Consider the following 24629-nt stretch of genomic DNA (forward strand, 5'->3'; position numbering starts at 1 on the left):
ACTCGACCATGTCATAATAAGCTATTATGGATTTCTTTTTCTTTCATAGCAGGTAAGAGGCCTTGATTTTATCCTTTCAGGGTTTTTATGTCACATCCTCTTTGTAAGCTCGCAATTTTTAAAATAAACAAACCACCCCAGCCTCTTTTATACAAGTTGTGCAATTATTCACAGTTTTCCCAGAATAACTGTTTTTGCAAACATTAGAGGTTTCACGATGCCTGTCTCTTAAATTTGTTTCATTCTTTTAGGTCATGGATTTGAAGAAAAAATTAGGAAATTTCAGGGTTATGTGTTTGAGCTGCACAGAAGAAAGCATCACATGTACAAAGCAGCTAGAGTATATTAATAATGTGCACTTAAACTCTTCGTTGTTTCCTGATTACTACAAAAAATTGCTACAAGAAAAAGTTATTTTTGAAAAATTAATGAAGATTCTACTGACATGAATGATTAGAAATATCTCTTCATCTAGTTATGACTTTATAAATGCTTTGCTTTTATTTAGGTAAGATAGCAATTCTTGGACTGATTTATCTTTTTTTAAGGTTTTCTTTTTATTGTTTGATTATATTGGGGGAGGAAGGGTGGTGTTTGGTTTTTAATCTATTTCATATCTAGACATTTTCCTAGCCATTCTTTCATTGGTATGGGGTGGTTTTTCAATTGTAGGTAACAAAATCGACATCCTTGGCATGAAACACTCACAGTAAACAAGTATTCTTCATAAGGAGAGCACACTGAGATACAGCCAGGAAGTATATCTAGAACTGCTTGCTGGGACATCAAGCTAGAGGAATTCAAGTAAGAAATCAATGAATTTATCCAGGAGGACACCCAGTTTTGGATAAAGATACATGATGAAAAAGTGTATTTACAATTTTTGTTTTCAAGTGTTAGTTTTGATTTGATAATGTAGCCAAAAGGCTGCTGGGCTAAATAGATCAATATCATTGTGAAATGTAATGGTCCAAGAACTGAAAAAGATCAGATTAAATTGCCTAATTTTACTTTATGGCTTTAAACTCTGTGAATAAACATTGTTCTTTCTGCCCAGATTACACTGGCTTCAATGCAAACCACATGAAGAAGATCCTATCCAAAGATGAGAACTGATTGAGAAGATCAAAACTGACTCCGTGACCCTTTCTGTGTTAATAAAATGGAAAAAAAACCACATGAGAAAAATGGTGATTTTTTCACTTAAAAGCTTTTGGTAACCCCTGTTTTGGGAAAGAAACTTGAACTTCACTTGTGCTGGGAATGATCAGTGTGCTCTTCTCATCATAAACTCCAAAGAGAAGTCTGCACAAACTAGAACCTCCTCTGTAACTGTGGTACGAGGATGCACTTGCTTACAGAGTGCTGAGGGCAAATAAAATTTGTGTGCAAAAGTGGAACATAAGTGGCTTCTAAGTCACTAGGATAGAATGCTTGGAAAACAGCGATAGGAAGAGCCAAGAAAACAGGCTGAAATCAGGATAAGAAACCTAACTGGAGAAAAAAACTTCAAGGAAGTAGTGACAACCAGAAATTGTGTGGCTGTGCTATCCACTGTTTACTCTTTTAATGCATTTGATGTGGCTCTACAGTTTGTATAGGTATGTGAATAAGAGTGCACACAGAATGGACCTATTTTAATCTAACTTTCGTTATATCAGTTTCAGAAAGCCCAATAGGGACTTCACTAGTGGAGAAAACAAACCAACCCAGTTGACCCTAACTGCCATTTAGAACTAGTTTTTAACTCCAAGCCCATTATACTAGATTTTCCAAGAGGTAACCAAAATACAGCATTTAATGCGTCTTTCCAAGTCAACTCTATTCCTCCAATGTATGTGTGTACTTTTGAAATTTGAGTTCCTTAAATCAATGGGAACAGCTAGCCCCCATGTCTAGCATGAACTTAGGCTGAATCTAAATGTTTATCTAGACAACAGGCATATTGGAAAAAAATAGGGGTTAAAACTCATAGTTGGAAATGCAAATAAGTAAAATTATTGACAGGACCTGAAAAGCAGGCAGGGAGATTTCAAAGACACAATGGAGAGGTAAGTACTGAAATCCCTGGCAAGGGGAACAGAAAGAGAATGAAATAAACAAAGAAAATCAGTGCCCATTGTCTTTGAAAATCCTCTCCAGGGAGAGCTTAGTAATATGCACATACCGAATCACCATAAACAAAAGCCACCTTCAGTCAATTTTAAACCTTTTTCTTATTAAAATCCTATTGATTGATCATCCTTCATCTACACGTCTGACAAGCCAATTTCGATTTTCAAGGAGGGAAATGCTGGTCTTCTTTTTCAGGCCATAAATCACTCAAACATTCTGTTATCAATTCTCAAATTAGTTAAGTAATAAAGATTAATAAGAAAATTAAACAAGGTTGATTTCTTTAGTGAGTTGTTGTTTCATTGGTGCAGCTTTTTTTAACTTAATCAATACATTTAGTGGTTTCCAGAAATGCACACTCAGTAGTAGCGACAAACACAATATAGGTGGAAATAGCTTTTAATAATTTGTTAACTTCTTAAGAGTCCTAATTTAGTAGGCCAAAAGTACAGCTATGTGTTTTGTGCTGGCTTCAACAGATCGATAAACAAGAGGAGTATTACTTCAGTAAACTGATTAGTGTATCTCACACCATTCAGACACAGGGTAAGATGAGGTGAGATTTAAAGCATTCTGAATTAATAATCAAGGTTCAGTGGGGATTTGCTAACTAACTAAGCCCTAAGATAGAACCCCATTATGTCATTAATAATAATTTGCAGAATCTTAGGTTATAATTAAAGTTACAGCACTAAAGATAATATCTCAAAATAAATCCCTCCCTCTCTAATATTATCTAAAACTTCACAAGTATGTTTTGTCATACTTCCATTATATGGTAGTTGCTTTAACTAGGATGTGGAAGGCAAATCTGTTCCTACTGATCAGTCTTACTATTAAAAATTATAGGTCACTCACTGAAGTCAACTCTGGAGCAAACTACAATGCAAGAAGCAAATCTGAATAAGGAAGAACACAAAGTTAACAAATTCTAAGTGCATATTAATGAACAAAAGTTACAATTTCAAACCACACAGACTAGTTGCAAAATGCTGAGCTATGTTAACAAAACCTCCCATTCTCTGAAGTGCTGCCTTTTCTTCCTCCTTTTCTGCTGAGCATCATCCTTGCTTCCATTTCATTGCACCAATATTTCTATGGCAAAAAGAAAGCAAGTAGCCAAACCTGTGCATCAAGATAGCTGATACCACAACCACATATAACTGAATTTTCTACATACACATCACAATGCATTTGATGCATTCTGTGTGCTGATGAAAAAAGTTTTCTAAATTATCGGCATTAGCATTAAAACTAGAGCCTCATTAAAGTGGATCAAACCAAGCTTAAGGTGATGTGACACTTTTCAGGATGGGAAAAACATTCATAAAATTGGCATCATTGTTCTTCCCTATGATCACAAAAGACAACATAGCCAGTTTTCTCCAATCACTATTACATTTGCACATCTGAAAATGGGATAAAAGCTTTCTAATTAACTGTTAGTGGGAGCTCTGGTGCTTCCACAGGTTTTTCCCATGAGACTCAAAACTAACCTTGGTCTAAATAACTGACATTTGCATCTTTACACTCTCTGCAGTATACGAGACAGCTTCATTTGATATACTGCCCACTGAAGGAAGAAATGGTGTGGAGGAGATTCTCAGTGACTGAACTATTACTGAAATATTACAGAAACTTGCAAAGCAGTTGTCTCTGGATCAGCATGCAGTTCAGTTGTTACTATCCAGTTAGATGAGTAGAGCATGATTTCCCTGGGACAAGGAAATTTAATTTACAGAGATGAAGTGGCGGGGAGAGCACTAAAAATTTGAAGCGTGAATTTGAAACCACAATGGCAATGTTTGAACGATGCTGAGTTCAGGTAAAACAACAAACTGAGTTCAGGTAAATAGATAGACATCATTTACCAGTGCAAAAAAAAAGATACATCATGTATAAAGCAAAAGTCGATCTTCGCATAAAAACCTGTTTCCTAGATGTATCAATAGGATAAAAAATAAGTAATGATTATTTCATATTAGTGACTTAAATACACATATTAACATTAATATGCTAACTAGATGCTAACACAATTTATGTCAGCTTAAATTCTCTTAGCCCCCATATATAAATACAGACGAAACACACAACTTCAGTTGTCTGGCTGATATATTGGTGCCTAAGTATAAGGTTACTTTTCTGAGACATCCCACACAGTGAACGGAAAATAGCAATCTTTGCAATATGTTGCTAAAATACTCTCACCACCAAGTCCACCTCCATACACTGCCTGCAGACACTTCTTCATGTGCTCAAATATTACTGTCTCCATCAGACAGATTGACTCAGAGGTATTTTCAAACCTTAAATATGTACAAAAGCTATTTTTATTATATTACTATTTAGTTTTTTTTTTTTTTATCAAGGACAAAATCGAATAATTCAGACTTTCACATGAAGAACTATGAAAAAAACAAAAAATACATTCTGCTTCCTCCAAAAGTTAATAGAAAACCATTATAAGCAACCTGCTTTGGAAACGTTGGAGGATAACTGAACCGTAAATCCTCAGATCGTTTTAGTCCTTTCTCCTTCCTACGCATGTACAAGCAAGACCATAACATATGTAGAAGTTTGCCCAAATCTGATTATTGTACATGGTCTTATCTAAAGGATGTTAAATATCTTATGGTCTTTGAATGCATCTTAAATACTGAAACTGACTGAATAGTCGGACACATTGTACCTCACTTAGGCTAAAGGAGGGTAGAATTCAATAAATTCATCCCCTGTAAAGCTACAGGGTTGCCATAGCAAAGTAATATACTGAGAGGATTCAGGAAAGAACTCCATTATGTCAAACACTTTAAACATGCCTACACCAAATCCCCTCTCTCTATCAGTAACTGGTTGACTGGCAGTCAACAAAACACATGCTTGATTTCCAACCTTGTGAATCAAGACTTTTTTTTAATATAAAACTTAACTATATTGACTTGACTGCAATGGTCTCCAAGAAAAATTATTCTTGATTTGCAGATAGGCAGTTTGACAGGGCTTCCTCTAAGCTCCCAAGACCTAATTTTCATATCTGAAGGGATTGGTGAAGTACAATAAGTTTTCCCTGCTTCTGTTAAGAGTTGAGGCTTCTGACTTCATCTCCTAAGTTTTCTAGGTGCATACATAATTTTGACAAAGGGAAGAACCACACATCTTGAATCTTTGGCAGAAAGAAGGAAAATAAATCTTCCTATCTCTCTTACATGTATTCAAGAAGAAAATTGCTATTATCTTTGGCCAGGACAGAACCTCTTCTTTCCACCAAATACTTAAAAAGTTTCAAAGAGATCATCTATTACAGAGAGATTTTCATAGTGCTGTCTTTGTAAGAAATTCTACAGAAAGAAAAATAATTGAAATATTAATAGGGGATGGCATTTTCATTACATTCACATGTTTAGTACATAATTTAGAAATCCACTCTCTTTTTTTTCCCATTTGAAAAAAAATTAAAATTGCACTAATTCCCTTTCTCTTTTGTGTGTCACATTCTGTTTCACATTCCCATGCTTATGCTAATCTATAATTTCAAGTAGTGATCTTCACATGATATCGCAATGAAACAATCAAAAATTAGTCTCTTTGGCTTTGTATAATGGAATAGAGAAGACTCTAGTCATTTGATTTCAGAATGGATCATTAGCCACTGTATTCCTAAACCATTTAAGAGAAATAATTTGAAATCAAACAATAAATAAACCTAATGCATACCTCTAAGCAGAAAGTAATTAAAATAGATAGCAAACATTTGCTTTATTGTCTGTTTTCCCCCTAAATTATGATTTTTGCAACAGTTCCTTAAAAGGTTTTCACTTAAACTGCATTGCAAAAATGAGATCATATTCATTGTACGCTCTTCATTAACTCAACTGATGGTGTTTTAATTCCTACAACATACAAAGTCTGATGTTCATTTTGCAATTTGACATAGCTAGTGTGTGCTGAGAATAATTAGCTTCACTATGACAGAACAAATTATTTCTTTGCAAAACACACACACCACTTTTTAACAAAGATTATTGGAAAATTTTGAAGGTATTTCTTGTCTTACACAGAAGCAACTCTTTCACTATTAACTAACTTTTCTGTACCCTGATTTTCCCTAATGAACTAATAACCCATGTTCTATCTGCTGGTAAACACTAAGAACTAAGAGATGAGAAATGACACAACACAAGTGTTGTCTGTTCTACTGAAACACATTGGATTATAAACAGTAAATGCAATTTAAAAGACTAGGGATTAACCAGAGAGACAACATCAAGGAAATTCGTTACAACTAACCAATTCATTACAATTTCAATACAGACTATTAAATTATGATGGGATACTGCCTAAGACTTCCCATAGAAAACCAAACACCACACCGATAATTTGGTGAACATATTATGTTAACATATGCAGGTATATGAATGAAGTTGAACAGTTACAATATTCAAAAATATTGTTCTTCTCACTCTATTCTCAGAACTACAACATGGCATCCATGATGTGACATCTGGAAATGTGCCTTATGTTAAAATGTTATGAACATCAGTACAGGCCATGAATCAGCAAGTGACAGAATAACACCTGAAAGTCAGTAAAGGTGCAACCCGATGCCACTGTGGGCTGATTTAATGGGTGGTGTGTGGCTGTCTGGCTGTAGCGGGTTGGGTTTGTAACCGGGCAGAAACACCAATTTAGTGTAGTGGTTTGGTCCAAAATACTCATTACTGTTTATCTTCTGTGAGATAAGAATTAGGAGAAACGCAAAGCAGGCACCAAACTTGAAAGAATATAAAGAAGTTTATTAACAGACCTAAAAGAAGAAAAAAAATCATACCACATCTTCAGAACACTTCTCCTCCCACCACCTTTCTCCCTTCTCCCACTGACAATGTAAAAAGACAACCCTTGAGATGTTCAGTCTGTTTACCACTTCCATAATAACCTTGTTCAGTCCATTTAGGAAGAGGAGTCTCTCTTGCCCATGCCATGAAAACATTATCACAACAAGACAGCCGCCCGGGCTGGTTCTCTGCTCGCATGTGAGTCCCTTCCCCCCCCCGACTTGCAGCTTTTCCCACAACTGCTTTTGAGGGTCCACTCTTGAAGATTTTTGGGGTACAATTTTAAGGTTGAGCCGTTCAGAAACAAAAACAGAGGCCCTTCTCCTTCCCTGGGAGCAAAGGGTCTTCATCATCTTCATCGTTAGGACTATCTCTGGGAGCATCTCTAGGAACTGAGGTTTTCTCCTTTCCCATTTGGAGCAAAAGTCCTCATCTGGTTCATCTCTAGGGACTGAGGTTTTCTCCTTTCCCGTTTGGAGCAAAAGTCCTCATCTGGTTCATCTCTCCCTGTCCAAACTCCTCATGAAATTACAGCTGCGTCAGCATCTGCCTATCTCAGCGCAGGTGCTTTTGCTCACGAGTTGAACACTCCACCCCCCATATCTTCATGAAATTACAACAGGATACTCGCGATGCAGCTTCAGCTGAATCTTGGCCGCAGTGGAGAGGGGGAGCTGCTCAGCCTGCCCATAGCAGGGCTGTGGGAGGGGTTCCACATGTGGAACAGGGCCCATCGGCTCCAGGATGGCTGTGTCCTGGCCAGGGCCTGGCTCGGCCCTGTATGGGCCGAGCCCAGTTACCTGTCCCCTGGCTAGAAGCAACAGCCACCTGTCCCAGCACTGGAAATGAGAGAGAGCTGGGGGGGGAGTTTGTCTATTCTTAAGTGTGGATCACCGAGGCGGTCACAATTTTAAGTGGCTCAAAGAATTGTCCATATTCAAACTGGCCAGCTGATAGGTTCTGTTAGGTCACAGAGGAAGCTGTAAGCACCCCTTAGCAAGGACATCACTTCTGGGACTATGCTTGCTAACCCATGACACTGGCTAACGCACACAAACAGACGCACACAGAGTTTGCAGGGAAGTACTACTTACCTTGCAGATGCAGAGTGCCCAGACTTGGAGAAGTGCGGGATATCACTAACCCACTGCCCAAAGCCTGACTCTGGGACCAGTTAGAGAGAACGCTGCCTTCTCTCCTCAGCCCAGTGCCAAGTTGCCACAGTGCTAAGTGTGGCATGTGTCAGGTAACTTTCCAGATGTGCATGTTTGTGTTTGCACAAGTGAGATTTCCTGCACAGAGCCCATCCTTCCTTGTTTGGTCCACTAACAAATCGTGCATAACAGCAGTCTTTTGTCTAGAGTTCAACTGCCCCTCTCCCCATCAAAACACAGTCAGAACCTTCTCCCCAAATGGTGGTATTTTATGCTCCCCTTAACAGAAATAAGACTTGACCTTATTGTATTTCCTAAAAGCCTAAAGCAACAGAACTAATCCTTCAGTCAAAGAACAACCACTGGAATCTCTCTTATTCCTTATTCCCCTCACTAATGGTATCCAAGGTGTTTTTGCAGTAGTAGTATTATAACCTCTTACTGTAGTATAACAGTGTAGGCTCCATGAGGTAGACATAGACTTTGGACTTTAGGCCAATCACACCTCCTTGAATATCACTCAGACGGAAGAAGACAGTTACTGTGATCTTCAAAAAAAACCATGCAATGCTAATGTTGCATCCAGAAACACTAGTGTGGGCTTCTTCTCTGACTAATATATGAGTATCATCATCATGGGATACAGCAGTAATCCTAGCCTAATCACATAAAGTTTCAAATTCATTTGGCAAGAACAAGAGAAACAAACTCCAACAATACATAAATCAGAACTATGTATAGAACTGAATATCACACCTCCTACATAAAGAAACAGAAACACCATACTGAACTAGGCCTGTACATAAACTGAGAGTTGATAATGTTGAGATTTAGCCACCTGTACATAAAACTACCAAAACCAATCAGACTTTTCTATAACACTAACATTCTACATAGACAAAATAAGAAATTTAGAAACAAAACCAAAACAGAAAACAAAAGTGTTATGGTTTAGTATAGTTTGGGTTTTTAGTAAAGAGGGCAACAACAAAGATAGACACAAACTTCAAAACCCAACCCAAACCTAAACCAAAAGCCACTAAACCCCAAGCCCACCCAGAATACAACCTTAAGATTAAGCACAACGGTGGCAGGAGAGCACAGCTCACCCACCTGAGCCAGTCCCTCAGCACGTGTGGTACCATCCCACAATGCTGATGAGCACTAACACTCAGCACCTTGGACAGAGGCTTTTGAGAAACTGTTGACGTCAAACCATTTTCTGCTTCTATTTGTTCATTTAATGGAGCCCAAGGACCATCTTGACAGCATACTCCTTAGTCTTACATCAACATTTTGCAGTTAAAATACATGTGCAACTAGTAAAACACAGACAAACTGGCATAAGGTTTAGGTCATCCATTCCTTGGTACAGAAACCATTATAGCCTAATACTGCGCTACACTTCTTTTTACATACGTCAGAGAGACACTGTAAAAATATTACCCTTAAAACTTTCTAACTATTTTACAGAAAATAAAATATTGTCTTTGAACTGTAGCCCTGTTTTCCACAGAAGTTAAATTATTTATCTTGCTGTTTCTCCTTGATACGTCAGTAGTCATACTACCAAATAAACACAAAATAAATTGAGCAGCTGGATGAAATCAATTAGAATAATAGAATCATAGAATATTCTGAGTTGGAAGGGATCAACAAGAATCATCTAGTCCAACTCCTGGCTCAAAAAGTTATACCACGTGCATAAGAGCATCGCCCAAAAGCTTCTTGAGCTCTGCCAGGCTTGGTGCTATGACCACTTCCCTGGGGAGCCTGTTACAGTGCCCACCCTCCCAGATAAGAACCTTTTTCTAATACCCAGCTTAAGCATCCACTTACACAGCATCCTGCTATTCCCTTGGGTCCTGCCACTTGTCACTGGAGAGAAGAGGTCAGTGCCTGCCCCTCCACTTTCCCTCATGAGGATGCTGCAGATCATGATGAGATCTGCCCTCATACTTGATAAAAATCTATTAAGAATATAATTGTTTTAGTAGGGATGAAAATAGTCTATACACTTCCATCCTGATTAATGTTATAAAATATTATCAAAGTTATGAGAAAGAAGTTTATGGAAGGGGAGAACAAAAATCTGAATCGGTACAGTATCAGTGAGTCTACCTTTGAAAAACAGAAGAAAAACCTAGCATTGTAGAACAAGATTGTTTGCAGGGTCTTCCCTTGAGCTCCCTTGCATGGCAACATTTGTCACATTTATCATAAAACATTACTTCTAAGAGGGAAGGGAAGGGAAGGGAAGGTTACTATTTTAACAATATGAAACAATTGTGATTTTATTGAGCCAGTTTAAATTGTTATTCTTAAAGCCAGTGTAAGCACAGTTAAATTTAAACCTCTAATCATCATGTAGATTAAACTCAGATGAGTCATAGGAGAAATTTTGCTGATGTTCACTGCAAGAAATCAATAAAAAACTAAAAGAAAAAATATTTATTTCGGAGATGATCTTAAAAATAGACTTAAAAATTACTATTTGGATCCACCTGCAGGCCATTTCAGAAAGACTGTAGCTGAGGGGATGAGACAGCAGGGAAACCCATTCAAGCTGATCCAATTTAGATATGCAAATTTTATCTTGTGTGTTTGAAAAGAACATTATGGCACAGGATAATTTGCACCTTGAGTTCCAAAGAATAATATTTCTAATCTAATGAAAACATGCCTCCATTGTTCATTTTCCCACTCTCCAGGTTTGGGCAATCTACTGCTCTTGTACCCATTTGAAACTGCCCATGAAAATTTTTGTTCCATATTTGAAACAATTAACTAACACTAAACCATAGTAAAACAGCAACAAAAACCCAAACCCACCATACAGAAAAGAAAAAAAAGGAAAATAGAGAGGTATTAATTTTTGTAGTTACTTGAAAAAAGAATGTTACAAGTGGCTGACTGATGAATGATACAACATATAATAGTAACGGGGCTAATGTAATTTCCACTCTAGGGATGAAATGCTGAATGAAACAACTGCAGTCTAAGATCACATTTGACACAGTGCAGTGCTACCTTGTTTTTGTCTTTGTTTTTCCAAATACTGATATCAGCTTAGTGGTAAAGTTTTGTAAAAGCTGCACATGGTTTGGGAAGCTTCAGTGGAAACACCATTTCTAAATCACGGTATTAATAGAAACAGAAATTCATCCTGGAGCAAATTAAAATATGTGAACTTCAGTACCAGAAGTGTAACGTCTACCTAAGTAATACTTATCATTATCATACAATTCTATAATTTTTACCCCAAAAAGAAACATATATTTAAATCACTCAATTCATAAAAATTAAATTGTAAAATTAAAATTTTGAAATCACTGAAAAAAACCCTTGAGTTTTGTGAAATTCACATTTCAGATGTGCCTTTAATTTAAAAGGGGAAGGATGCAGTTTCACTACATTAAGAAGCATATTTTGAAGTAAACGGAACATCTTTGTGGAACCCCTCCCAGATCAAACAGGTACTAGACTTATCTGTTTCTCACTTTCTTCCACTCTGTTCACAGTGGTAATAAAACAACCAACACTAAAGGATACCGAAAATAACATTTACAAGTCCTTTAGCTATTGACCCAACTATATCTGACAGTCCATTAACAAAGGTTCAAAAAGAAAAAAGAAAGAAATTGCTTCCAGACATTCAGTACATGTAGCTGGTCAGACTGGCAGTTTATTAAAAACATAGCTCTCCAACTACAAATCCCAAATAGGAGAGATTGGTAGCAACAGAAATCTGGAAGCTTAAATTTCCAGGAGTATGTCTGCCTCCATTACACTGCCTCTGAGTTTAGTAAAGATCAAAGTAATTTTTTAATATGTAAATTTCATGGTTATATTGGAATGATGCAATAACTACAGGTCATGTAAACAAAATGCAATTAGAAGACAGACCTGCAAATAAAAGGTTAATCTGCTGAAAATGAGCTTAACTGAGGACTCCTCCTATGCTCTCCATCCAAAACAATTACTGGAATGGCCCCAGTCCTGATACTAGTGGGAGCTGGCACAGACTGTGAATCAGGAAATCAGCACAGGAAAAGTGCAAGACCTACGCTTGTGCTATCCAAAACAGAAGAGCCACAAAAATAACTTTATAACAGTAAGTTTTAGCCAGCCCATTAAATAGTGCAAAAGAATGAGGGTTCTGAGGGTGCTGTGCTGCCATGAATTGTTGGACAATGAATGAGCTGAAGAGTCTCAGCAGCAGTCAAGACTGTGGGTTGTGGTAAAAGACCCCTCTGTGGGAGGGGGCCTGGAAATGGATGGTGCATCAGGAAGCTTTCCACTCTCCATCAGATGACAGCTGAACATGCAGTGTGTTAGAGAGACCTTGTCTTAGGAGGAGATACTGCTCTATCACAAAGTTTTATATTAATAGTACCTTCATAAAATATGTTTTTATTTTGTGCCTGATTCCAAATTGCTACCTTAACCATTGTGAAAGTCTGATAAATATGTAAGGAAAACTAAGGAAATTAAAATACTTCAAAATTTATTACATCATTCAGAAATTTTCTACAGTTTAAAAGGACACAGAGGAGCTAAGTTGGGCACTAACTATGGGTTAAAGAATTCACTTGACATCCCTTTGTGTCAAAACCACTTAGCCACATGGTTGAAACAAGAACTACCTTCATCTCTCTAGCATCCCTCAACTGCTGTCTTCCTCACCTCTGCCCATTAGATTACTTTCAGCTGGGACTTATGTGGCTGTGATGCAGGATTTTGAACACAGAAAATGCTTTAGCTAAATTAATAATTTCAAAAATAAAAAAGCAGATGTGGTTTTGGTTTTGTTGTTTTGGGTTTTTTTGTGCATGTTAAACTTTATAAAAGAAGATTAAAGTTTCCAGACATTTCAGTCAGCACTTGGATTCAGAAACTACCAAAATAACACAACATATTTATACAACCTATGAGCTGTATTAACAAAACATGTATCTTACTACATGTCACAATTTTCATTTCTTCTATTTAAACACCTTCTTGATATATTTTAGTTTATACAATAGGTTAATTCTGTATGGTAATAATGTTCCTCAAAATCCTATTGCAATTAACACTTTCCTTTCCTACTTTAAATATAGCCCTCCCTTTCCTGTTAAATGTGTTTTCCAAGAAGATTGGAACATTAATTTCCTCTATATATTTGTCATAGGGCAAGGAAAGAGTAAGACCCAATATTTAAAAACAAATCACAGGAAATAAACTCCTCAACTGAATTAATAAGTTACTTAAATTTTATTACATCAACTTATGTAAGTAGCAAAACACCAAACCACAATTAAGGCAAAGGAAAAAACACTGTGAAAAAAAAGTGAGAAAAAAAAATCTTTAAAACAGATTTCACAGATCCACATACATATTAGTTTGTGGCAAAAATAAGGAAGGGAGGTGGACATAGAAGCAGACAGATTTTCATGAATTCCAACTGTATTCTGTGTTTCAACATACATCATAAATAAAAAAGGAAATTTAACATATCCAAAGTGTTTCTAGACAAAGCTTTTATCCATTTCAATCACCTCTCCTGTGATCATTCTAAGAATAAATCCTGAAATCTTTCTTTGAACTCCAGGGAGGGACTTATGCCACGTTGAAAGACAAAAAATTTAATTAGATAAGTCAAAACTCTTGTTATAACTACTACTTTGGTATTTTATGTGGTTCTTTATTCAGAATAGCTGTTCCCTAAATCACAATAGCTGCTCACCATTGCCTTTCAAATCTACCAGATTATCCAGGCATAAGAACACTTGCAGTCCAGTAAATATTTGCAGAATAGCCTCTGTTTTGGTGATTAACAATCCATAAAGAGATTTTAAGCAAAGCTGTCAGTTTAATCTAGCAGGGCTTTGCATCCAGTATGCCAGACTGAGTCCGACAGTTTTAGTAGCAAGGCAATGATGCAGCTACAGCATCTGAACTAAGGCAGTGCATTTTTAAGAACCCAGGGGAGTTACAGCCCCATTTACTCCATCTGTGATACACCATGGAGGAAAGAGAAGCAAGGTTTACTATGTACTTATCTACAAAATATGTTGTCAAGCAGTTATTTTCAGCACACAAAAGTAAGTATAATGTTTGGGATGTGTATAAAACCTCTGGAATATGATTATTTTCAGCACAAATAAGCAATATTTTCATACTTTGGCATGCAGTGTTTTTATAACAACATTTAGTCATTCCATGTAATTTCTGAGACCAATATTCATTAGAGTTGACAGCACATTTCTTCATAGTGAAGCCACAAAGGTTTGCCCCCTTGCAAATAAGCAGACCGGTTGTGGCCAAACCAAGACCTCCGAGATCATTCAGACCGATGTGCAGGGTGGGTTATTCTTGCACTGCTCTAGCTTCTACCTTCTGTTTTCCATTCATTATTACACTAATACAGAGTTCAATATATGAGAAGTTGCTCCTGGCTTTACAAAGCAGGACTCCACAACACTTACATATATACCTTACAGTATTCTCCAGCTAAGGATGTCTTTTTACCTTACCTACACCATTGATGAAGGGTTATACTACCCTGGCAGCAATCTGACCCCAATGGACAAAACTCAACTCCTCGAGTGATAAACAAGAGAACTTAATATGCACAATACGTTTTCCAAAGTAAAGCAGAGCAAACCCCCTTTTTTCATTTAATGTAACACAACTAGAGAAATGCACAAAACACAGTTTTTACCTTTCACAATAAGCTTGAAGCTGAAGCTGCTCTCCCAACATTAGCAAAAATGATGGACCCTAAATATATTCAAGCTAAATTTGCCATCAGTTTGTCAGCAGCAGAAAGACAGAATTCTAATTTAATGAAGTCACAGTAGAGGTCAGAATTTGACCTATTTTCTCCAAATTGAGGCGAACATGGTACGTTTAAGTAGACTGCTTAGATATTGCCTCTAATATCCAGCAAGCTCAAGTAAATATGCACTAATAAATCTGCAACAGAAAAGCTGTGTTATAGTAAAGTGAACTGATCCACCATCATATCTCAATGTTTTCAGTTTGCTAAGACTCTAGAATTTATTTTTACCAAAAAATAATAGATCATCTGAAAAGAAAAAGGGCAGTGAGGAAAAAATAACCAAAACAATGGTTGAAATAAACTTATTTTTGTGAAACACCTCATAAGTATGTCATACCACTGATTTTTAGACATTTTGACTAAAGAGGCTGATACTCTTAGTTGACCACTTCCTACTTGTCATCACAGCATTTTAAAATTTGCTGAGTTTTACTATATACTCAGAGGACAAAAAGAATATTTCTGGCAATTACTGGCAAGATTAGTCTGAGCACACATCAGATATTTTCTTTTGGAAATATAATTCTCAAAAGATTTACTTTTGGACCTGTAGCTCATTGATGTTCAGCAGCTATAAACTATGCAAAATCAACACCTAGCTTATCCAAACTGTCTTGTGGAAGTTCAGGTTTCTAACATCTTCTGTAGCAAAAAAAAAAAAAAAAAAAAAGGTTGTCCAAAGCTTGCCTTTTTTTATGCCTTTATTTAATTTTAGAACAAAGCACTGGCCTGGTCGTGCAAATGCTGTGCTTTCTGTCTGCAGAGATTTCCTGATTGTTCTATCTTTTAGCTCAAGTTCTTCAGTGACCTCTTGTTGAACAGAGATTTGCATCTTTACAATACTCATAAATGACTCCCACAGGTTATTTCCAGCACCAGAAACTTTCTTTTGAGATCTCTGATAAGGCTGCACTCATTCATCAGTTGTACTCTCAGTACAGAGTAAATGACAACTCTTACACTAGAGAAGGACTTCCATTTATTTTCAGCTAATACTTTGAAGACCAGACAGCCTTCCTTGCTGCATTCTACAGACCACTAGTGTTTACAGTTGTGGGACAAGCTTGCACAGATTTGTGCACCAACAGTAAACTTACCTTTAGATATTCACAGGAATAACAATTCTCAAAAGACTTAAGCCTTATCTTTTCTTTTATAATTTTTTTGTCTGTATCTTGTTCATGGAATGACAGAATGGTTTGGATTGGAAGTCATCTTGGATATCATCTAGCTCCAATCCCCCTGCTTCCACTAGACCAGGGTGCTCAAAGTCCCATGCAACCTGGCCTTAAACACTTCCAGGTATAGGATATCCACCACTTCTCTGGACAACTGATTCAAATGCCTCAGCATCATCACAATAAACAATTTCTTCCTAATATCTAATCCAAATCTACATTTTTTCAATTTAAAACTGTTCCCCTTTGTTCTATCACTGCCTGCCCTTGTAAAAGGTCCCTCTCTGGCTTTTTTGCAGGCCTCCAGTGTTGCTATGACCTAGCCCACTGCGGGGCTGGGGCAGTGTGATGCCAATCAATCCCAGCCCATCCCCTGAATCGAGTTTCCCGAAGAGCAGACTCAGAGCGTGGGTTGAGGGGCGGCTCAGAAGCCTAAGCCGCACCCCCTGGGCAGTGCCCGGGTCCAAGCCACCTCCCCCGGTTTGGGAAAATTCCCGGTTACTCAGTTGTTCACTGGTTCTCTGTTATAACTCCCGCCTCTCAGTTTCCCCCAGTGGTTCTTGTTAAATTGTATCCTCCCCCTGGCTTGTAACTCATTGGTTGCTTTCCCCTTTTCCCGCAGTCTTCAAACCCCCTATAAAACTGAGGGAAAGCCGCTCGGCAAGAGCCCAGCTTAAGATCATTGCCATGTTCTGGTTGTGAGGCTTCTGACAATAAACCTGTTAGAAGTCAGACTAGAACCACCTCTCTCTTCCTTTACCTCTGAACTAATGTGAACCTATATCATCGGCTCCTGCCGTGTTCCCTCTGCAAAGAAGCCGGCTAGCCCAGCCAGCAGCTCCCTTCTTGATGCCGAAGTCACTTCTGTGACGCACAGAAGTAATGCAGTTGGACTCTCTCTGGTCGAGGGCACGCCAGAGCTCATGCGACGAGCACCAGAACTGCATTACTCCAGTAGGTACCAAAAGGTGCTACAAGGTCTCCTCAGAGCCTTCTCTTCTCCAGGCTGAAAACCCTCAACAATATCAGCCTCTCCACATAAGAAAGGTGCTCCAGACCTCTGACCATTTTCATGTCTGTCCTCTGGACTCACTCCAACACATCCACATCCTTATGTTGGGGCCTGCATGAATGGATACAGCTGAACTCCATTTGGGGGCTTCATCAAAGCAGAGATGCAGAATCGCTTCCCTCAACCTGCTGGTCATGCTGCTTTTGATGCAGCTCAGGATGTGGTTGACTTTCTAAGCTGCTAGCACATAGTTTGTGGTCATGTCAAGCTTCTCATCCACGAACATGTCCCAGTCCTTCTCCTCAGGGCTGCTCTCAATCCATTCTACACACAGCCTGTATTTGTGCTTGAAATTGTCCTAACCATGTTGAAATTCAAGACGTTCACATGGGCCCACCTCTCAAACCCAAGACATTCACATGGACTCACCTCTCAAACCTGCCAAGGTTCTTCTGGATGGCATCCCTTCCCTCCAGTCTGTTGATAGATCCACACAGATCAGTGTCATCAGCAAACTTGCTGATCGTCAACAAAGATGCTAAGCAGCACTGGTAGTTGCTCAGAAATGGGACTTCACAGAAAAGACAAATGTCTTGCACCAGTCAGTTGTTGCTGAGTGTTGCTGCTCAGAATCCATGATTTTGCAGTACTATGCAGTTTACTGAGGATAGCTGTATAAAGACACATTGTTTGTAAATCCACTGTTTCTAATTATTCTAACAAAGCATCTCAAGAATGCTGACCACACAGAGAGAAATGATATTAGTAATGTTTCTGTCATTTGAAACTATAGGTTACTGTTTAAGAAATTCATATAAGAGTAGCTTCTCCTGTTTTCAGAATAGTAATAGAATTTGGAATAAATCCAAATTTACTGTTGTTAAATCTCCCAATCAAGGTATCTAGGGTTTTTTAGGTAATTTTTGTTTGTTATGCAAAATGTGAGACTTCTAAGCTATAAATTACTACAAAATTATGGCTCTATTGAGTGTTTGAAACTCTTATTAACTCCTAAGTTGTAATATTATGACTTAAGTAATGTCTTACCTATAAAACTTATAAACAGTTTCATTAATATGTGAGAGCACATATAAAATGGATTCATGTAACTCCATCATTCTACCAAGACTTTTTTTTCTTTTTTTTTTCCAGTTTACTGTGTAAGAAAAATATCAGACTGTTCAAGTATGGCATTATGTTAGTACAACGTGTTCCTGGAGAGTTCTCGTACTTATCTCTCATTGTTATTTCAACATCTATCATTTCATTATCAAGACTGCTAGGGAGGCATGAAAGTTAATGGAACACGTGTCCTAATCCTGAAAGACAGACTGACACTTCAAATTACAGATAAAAAGCAGAAGAGGAACATATGAACTGAAAATTTATTATAAGAGTAACTGAAAATTTATTATAAGAGCTACTGAAAAAAAAAACCCCAAAACACTAAAAAGAAATCAAACTCCATACAGATATTTCTTTCTAGTGATGGAATGTCTATTTGTAGTCCTGACTTCTAGTATTCTGTCACTGAAAAAAAGATAAATATATGAACACCATGTCAAGGAATAACTATAACAGAGAAGACAAATAAAAAAATACAGAGATGGATTTACTATCCAAAAAACAGAAGTCCTACAGAATTACACAGTGTGTTAATTAATTTATAGTCCAAACAAACTATATACTGAAAATTAAAAAGATTTCATTTCATTACTAGCACCCAGGGACATGCTTCTCCTTGAGATTCAGTTATCACACTGTGTGTGTGATCTTGTTTCAGGCAGGAAAACAGAAGAAGAATGAAGCTATCACGAACTACAAAGAGAAGCCACAAAATATTACCAAAGGAAGCAAAAATAAGAGAACTCAATGTTTAAATTAAATACATATGTTTCTATTCATATAGTAGACCTTACAACAAAAAGTATTTAAGTGTACAAGAGAGGTCTGAGATTAATTGCAGACTGAATATGTATAACAAATACCTCTAAAGCTATTTTAAAATTCACCTTGTATTACAAGAAGACTTATTTATTATTTAATTTTCCTGATTATTTCCCTGAAAATTATATATAAATGCATGTTTCCTATAGGCAAGCTCCTCAGAGAGGCTAGCTGAAAATATGGAAGCCAAGAGTAATCACTGAACAACGAATAAAAATAACTATTAACTGAAATGGGATCCTTCTAGAAAGTGTGCTTGGAAGTACCATTCTCAGCCACTGTATGAAGGTCGATAAAAGCTGAAAATTACCGCTTGCTTGTCCTTCAGTGTGTACCTGCCTAATTTCTAAAACCAGCAAAACAAAACCAAAAGAAAAAAAAAACCTTGCAAGAATAAATTCGAGCATGCTATGGATCTTACATGAAGATGCTAATTTGGATTTTACAATAAAATTTCAAGAAAGGTATCTTCCTTTGTTTGTTTACACCTCCTTGCATCTTTCAATTAGAAGTTTTGAGTTTAATCCTTGCAAAAACTCATGCTCCACCTCTATTAGGCCTTCATTCTACTTTACTCAATTAATTACCAATTCCAGTTATTTACCAAAAAAACTTACTTATGTATATTTAACAACTTAGAACATGTGTTTCTAAATCCAGTGCTCGAAAGCCCAATTTTCTGATGGTGATTTGTGAGGAAGGGCGGTGGCATGGTGGGAACTGTGGCTGCCTGGCCACTGAGGGAGATGCTGGGGAGGAAGGCACTTGAGATGCCTTTTAGGGCATCAGGATCTGAGGGTGATGGGGCATATGACACCACCAGACAGCATGCCTTGGTTAACACCTGAGGTCAGCACTGCACCAGGAGCAGATCTCCACAGCAAACCAGAATATCCCCAGCAGGGAAAGAACACACCTGCAGGCTGAACATCGGCCATCTCAGCCACATGCCTCAGGGCTGCCAGGTGCAGTCGTGTCCCAGGAAGCACAAAGCCCTTGGCAGCTCTGGTTGTGTGCCAAACTCTTCACCTCTTTCAAACTTCCTTACACAGACAGGATGGAAATTTGTGCCAAAGAACACAACATGACACCTTCCTTTTAATGGCTGGACATCTCTTCATTTGTAAAGGGAGCTGAAACAGTCAAGAGATATTGAGGGAGATAATAGCACAACATTTCAGCATGTGAATGTAGTCCCAAATCCCATTCTGTGCAAATCCATGTTACCAGCACGGATGGCAGAGTTTCAGGACTCATCACTCCTGTACAATCTGGAATAAGTGCTTGGCCTTGCAAATTCCAACAGAAACTGTATATAAGCAGGAACAGAATAACTAAGAAATCACATCAAACTACACCATTTGAGCACTTTTTATTACCAAGAAGGATACTTCCCCCCACCCCCCATTACTGTTCTGAGTACAAACATGAGCTGATTCATTAACAAGAAGTGCTATCAATGTTCTTTATCTTTCAAAACAGAATTTCCATGGATGAGGAGGATACACACCACAACACAGCACTTAAGAGGTTTCCTTTACTCTGACATAACACTAAACATATCTAAATTGTCAAATCAATTATTACATCTCACACATCAAAGTAGCTCAAGGTATTATAATGAATAGTTCAAAACCACAGAAGAAATCCAAGTGGTCAATACATGCCTGATCACTTGGGGCTCACATCCTTTTATTCTGTTGAACAAGAGAGTAGAAATCAACAGAAATTATTATTCTTGAATTCTAAATAACTCTGTTTCACCTCCTACCATGGACATTTTAAAGCTACCACAGCCTGTCCGTTGATGTCTTGTACTTTTAATGAATAAATATTCCTTCAACTGCTTATGTCCTGCATTTTGAACTTTGTTGACAGTTACATTCTCCACAAAATTGGAAAAGACACAGATCCGTCAATACTTCAATATCATTATAAAGAAGAAAATATTCTTTTCCTTGTTTCATGACTAACCAAAAAGGCCATTGTAGGTCTTCCCTCCACGCATTTTAACAATTTCTCTTAAATTTGAAATGTGTTGACAAAAAGCTTGAGGTGATATACAAGCCTACTTGCCAGCTGATGCCAAACCAGTGCTCCTGGCAGCTACCAACATCCATTGCTTATTTTCGCTAAGTCACCAAAGCTCTATTATGTTAATATATTGCCTATTCATTGCATTAACATTTCAACTCATACAAAAGATCTCAATATTCTCATTAAAAAGTATAAACTCATTAAATTTCAATACCCAAGTTATATTAAAAGTGAAAAACAACAAAAGGCTTTTAGAAGTTAATAATTTTATCAAACAACTTTAACAGAAGTGAAAAGAACAATGTCTAGTTTAATCTGGGTATGCTGGCAGTCACTTAAAAATACTTGAACTTCCTGTAAAATTATTTCTTTGAAGAATATAAATAAGCCTCAACATCTGTGTGGAGAGGTACATGAACAAATACAGAAAGGAAGCTTTGGTAAAATATTCTGCTTCTGAAGGGGAGAAAGTTGAGGAAGATGGGTCAGAACCACTCGTCAGAACTTATCTCCCCTCACTCCGAAATACCAGTTAAAAGCTTAGTGCAATTTATTAGGACTGGGGTCACTTCTCAAGCCTACATTAATTGTATCCAGAATAGACAATGGCTAGAGATATCTGCTCAGCTTTTGTTTGAAAGTACTCTTTTATCACATATCTATTCAATCACTACTGCACAGAATGTTCTGAAACAAAAGTTACACAATCCAGTCTGACCTGCAATCTGAGAGTTCGAAGACAAAGTGCGTTGTTAAGCATAAATCAGTCAACCATACAATGGATTTGATTTCTTTTTTTTCTATTAATCAAGTGCATGAACTTTCATACTGCTATGCTGGAAAGAATGGGTATAATCTTCTTGTAACTATTTCAGAAAGTACATGCATTTTTGATGGAAATGTGCAATATTGCACTGCCTGTGGAGTTCTGAATACATATCTTGAATAGGATTCATCAGTGCCCATTGTGGTTATCTACATTTCAGCTATATTTCATTACAGTCAATAAAGACCTAGTCAATAAGATACAATTTATCTTGCCTGGAAGTATATTTCTAAAACCAGTCAGAAGAATCCTACCCTAAAATATCAAAATACACTCTGAATACAGAAGAGGTGCTATGTTACTAACTCAGCGACAGACACCTAAATTAGATTAGGCCCATGTTACCTGGCTCCCAGATTTGGAGTATGTTCCTTCCTTCTGTAACAATAAAAAAAATCCTATTTATATGGTAATTACAGTTCTTCAGCACTTCCATTCATAAGGCGCTCTATTCCCTATTCTCAGGCTTTTCATAAGCTTCCCTTCCAGCCATTCACTCTTTTGGACTGAGAAACACTTACAAAGTTTGGACAATAAACCTGTAATAGTTTCCAGGTCATCTCGAACCTTTCTTATGCTTCCAGTATGACACACAACTGTAGAGACCTGGCTAGGCAGAGAGGAGAACAGCCTCTGCAACCTGCCGACAATAATAAAATGCAGAAAAACACCGCTACAGCCAAACAAAAATGCTCTGAAGCCAGGCTGGAATGTAGGTTTGAGAGCTTAGGGTTGGGCTACATATGTGTATATTAGCACCCAGCAAGGCAATGATTTTCATTATATTAACTGAAGTTGTTATAATCATACCTAAAGTTCCCCCATTTGATCAAAACCAAAGTGCATAACACAAGACTTTTGCCAGTCATGGACCTTTCCTTACCGCCAAAAACTGGCCTATAACTTTTATACAACACTCTCCTCCTAAAACAAACCCCATTGACTATTTTAAAAGGAAACAATTTGAAAGAACTGAAATTTAAATTATTATTTAAATAATCAAAAAATCAAACTCTTCACCAAAAGAAGAGATTTATGAAATTAAAATTATGGAATTACAGAATCTCAACACAGACTCGGAACTATCGAGTCCCAACCTAGCTTATCTGTGTCCACTACAACACAGATGGACTATAACAGGGTACTTTTACTCCTCACACCACATCTCTGACTACCTGCAAAATATGTTGCCCCAGAGTTTCACCTGTTCCTAGGATTTACTGGACCAGATTTTGCTGGGTTATTACTGAACCTTAAACTCCCCCAATCATTTCCATATCACTACATGTGATCCATTCCAGTTTTCAAAAACGCATTTATTTTAACAGAATATACTTAGCACCCAATATTTATTCCCCATCTGAAGGAATTTATGCATCTTATACCAAGTAATACTTAAGATTGTTATCAATGAAATAAACTGGGGTTTTTGCAGTTTCCTCAAGCAATATTTATGTGATATTTTTCAACATCTTCTCCTGCTCTTCTGCATGCTTTTAAACTATCAACATCAATCACTGAGAACACTTACAGTATTGATTTCACAGATTAAAACAAGTCTTTTAGTCTTTCTACTAAATGCTGACTTTTAGTCTTTCCTGCACTATTTTACAGCCGGAGACTGAGCTAATATTTGTCACACTGGTTGCTCTTGAGGAGTTACTTTTTCTTCTCTGACTCACTAAGCCCTCTCTAGAGTTACTGTTTTCCCCAGTCAAGAATTCAGGAGCTCTCTGAAAATTAGACCTGCACCTCTTGTTTCTAGAGGCATCATTTTGACTTTGTTAGACCACACCATGCTTTAGCTGCATAAATCCGTATTACCGGACAGTCCAGATTATTCTGCCACTCTAAAAAACAAGTTATCAACTGCAACTTTAACGGGCACTGATTCTGAAAATTAAAGTTAGGCTATTGTGTAAAATATAAAATATCATTGTTTCCTAAAACAGGGCTGTTCAACAGAAACAACACAATTCAACAATGATCCCAGGTGGGTTTTTTTGCAGTGTGACCAATAACAGATTTTTCAATCCAGTTGATGCATATTCCTTTATAGATTTTTTATTTCTCACTTCTAGATAGATACTAAATTTAGAATAGATAGATAGATAGATACTATTTAGAATTCCACCAGTCACTTCTTCACATGTCTTATCAAAGCCTGGCTGATTACTACACTCATCTTTATCGGATAACCTTAAAATACCTTAGAGGGTATATCCAAAATATGGTATAAAATACATAAAATTGAGGTTTGACTAGAACAAATGTAAGGTGCTGCATCTGGGTGGAGGCAACCCCCAGTATCAATACAGGTTGGAAAATGAGCAGGCTGAGACCAGCCCTGCCAAGGACTTGGTTGTGCTGGTGGATGAGAGGCTGGACATGACCCAGCCATGGGCACTCCCAACCCCGAGAGCCAAACAAGCTCTGCTCTGCTCTGGTGAGGCCCCACCTGCAGTGCTGCATCCAGCTCTGGGGTGCCAGCACAGGAGGGACATGGACCTGTTGGAGCAAGTCCAGGGGAGGCTACCAAGTTGATTAGAGGGATGGAGCACCTCTGCTATGTGGAATGGCTGAGAGAATTGGGTTTGTTCAGCCTGGAAAAGAGAAAGCTTTGGGGTGACCTAATTGCAGACTTCCAGTACCTGAAGAGAGCCTACAGGGAAATTGGAGAGAGACTATTTACATGAGTA

At 37.6% G+C, this 24629-nt stretch overlaps 1 long non-coding RNA gene across 2 annotated transcripts in view; it reads right to left on the reverse strand.

The window, feature by feature from the left end:
* LOC108445451 overlaps nucleotides 1–24629 on the reverse strand; it is an 83276-nt gene that overhangs the window by 4634 nt on the left and 54013 nt on the right. Inside the window, exon 4 of one of the 2 annotated variants that reach the window (XR_001860305.1) lies at nucleotides 17550–17791. The exons of the other annotated variant lie outside the window; for it this stretch is intronic. This is a non-coding gene — a long non-coding RNA (uncharacterized LOC108445451). The remainder of the gene's footprint in view (nucleotides 1–17549; nucleotides 17792–24629) is intronic. 2 annotated transcript variants of the gene reach the window in all.

The sequence above is a fragment of the Corvus brachyrhynchos genome, unplaced genomic scaffold (assembly GCF_000691975.1).
Source record: "Corvus brachyrhynchos isolate BGI_N302 unplaced genomic scaffold, ASM69197v1 scaffold142, whole genome shotgun sequence".
Classification (NCBI taxonomy): Eukaryota; Metazoa; Chordata; class Aves; order Passeriformes; family Corvidae; genus Corvus; species Corvus brachyrhynchos.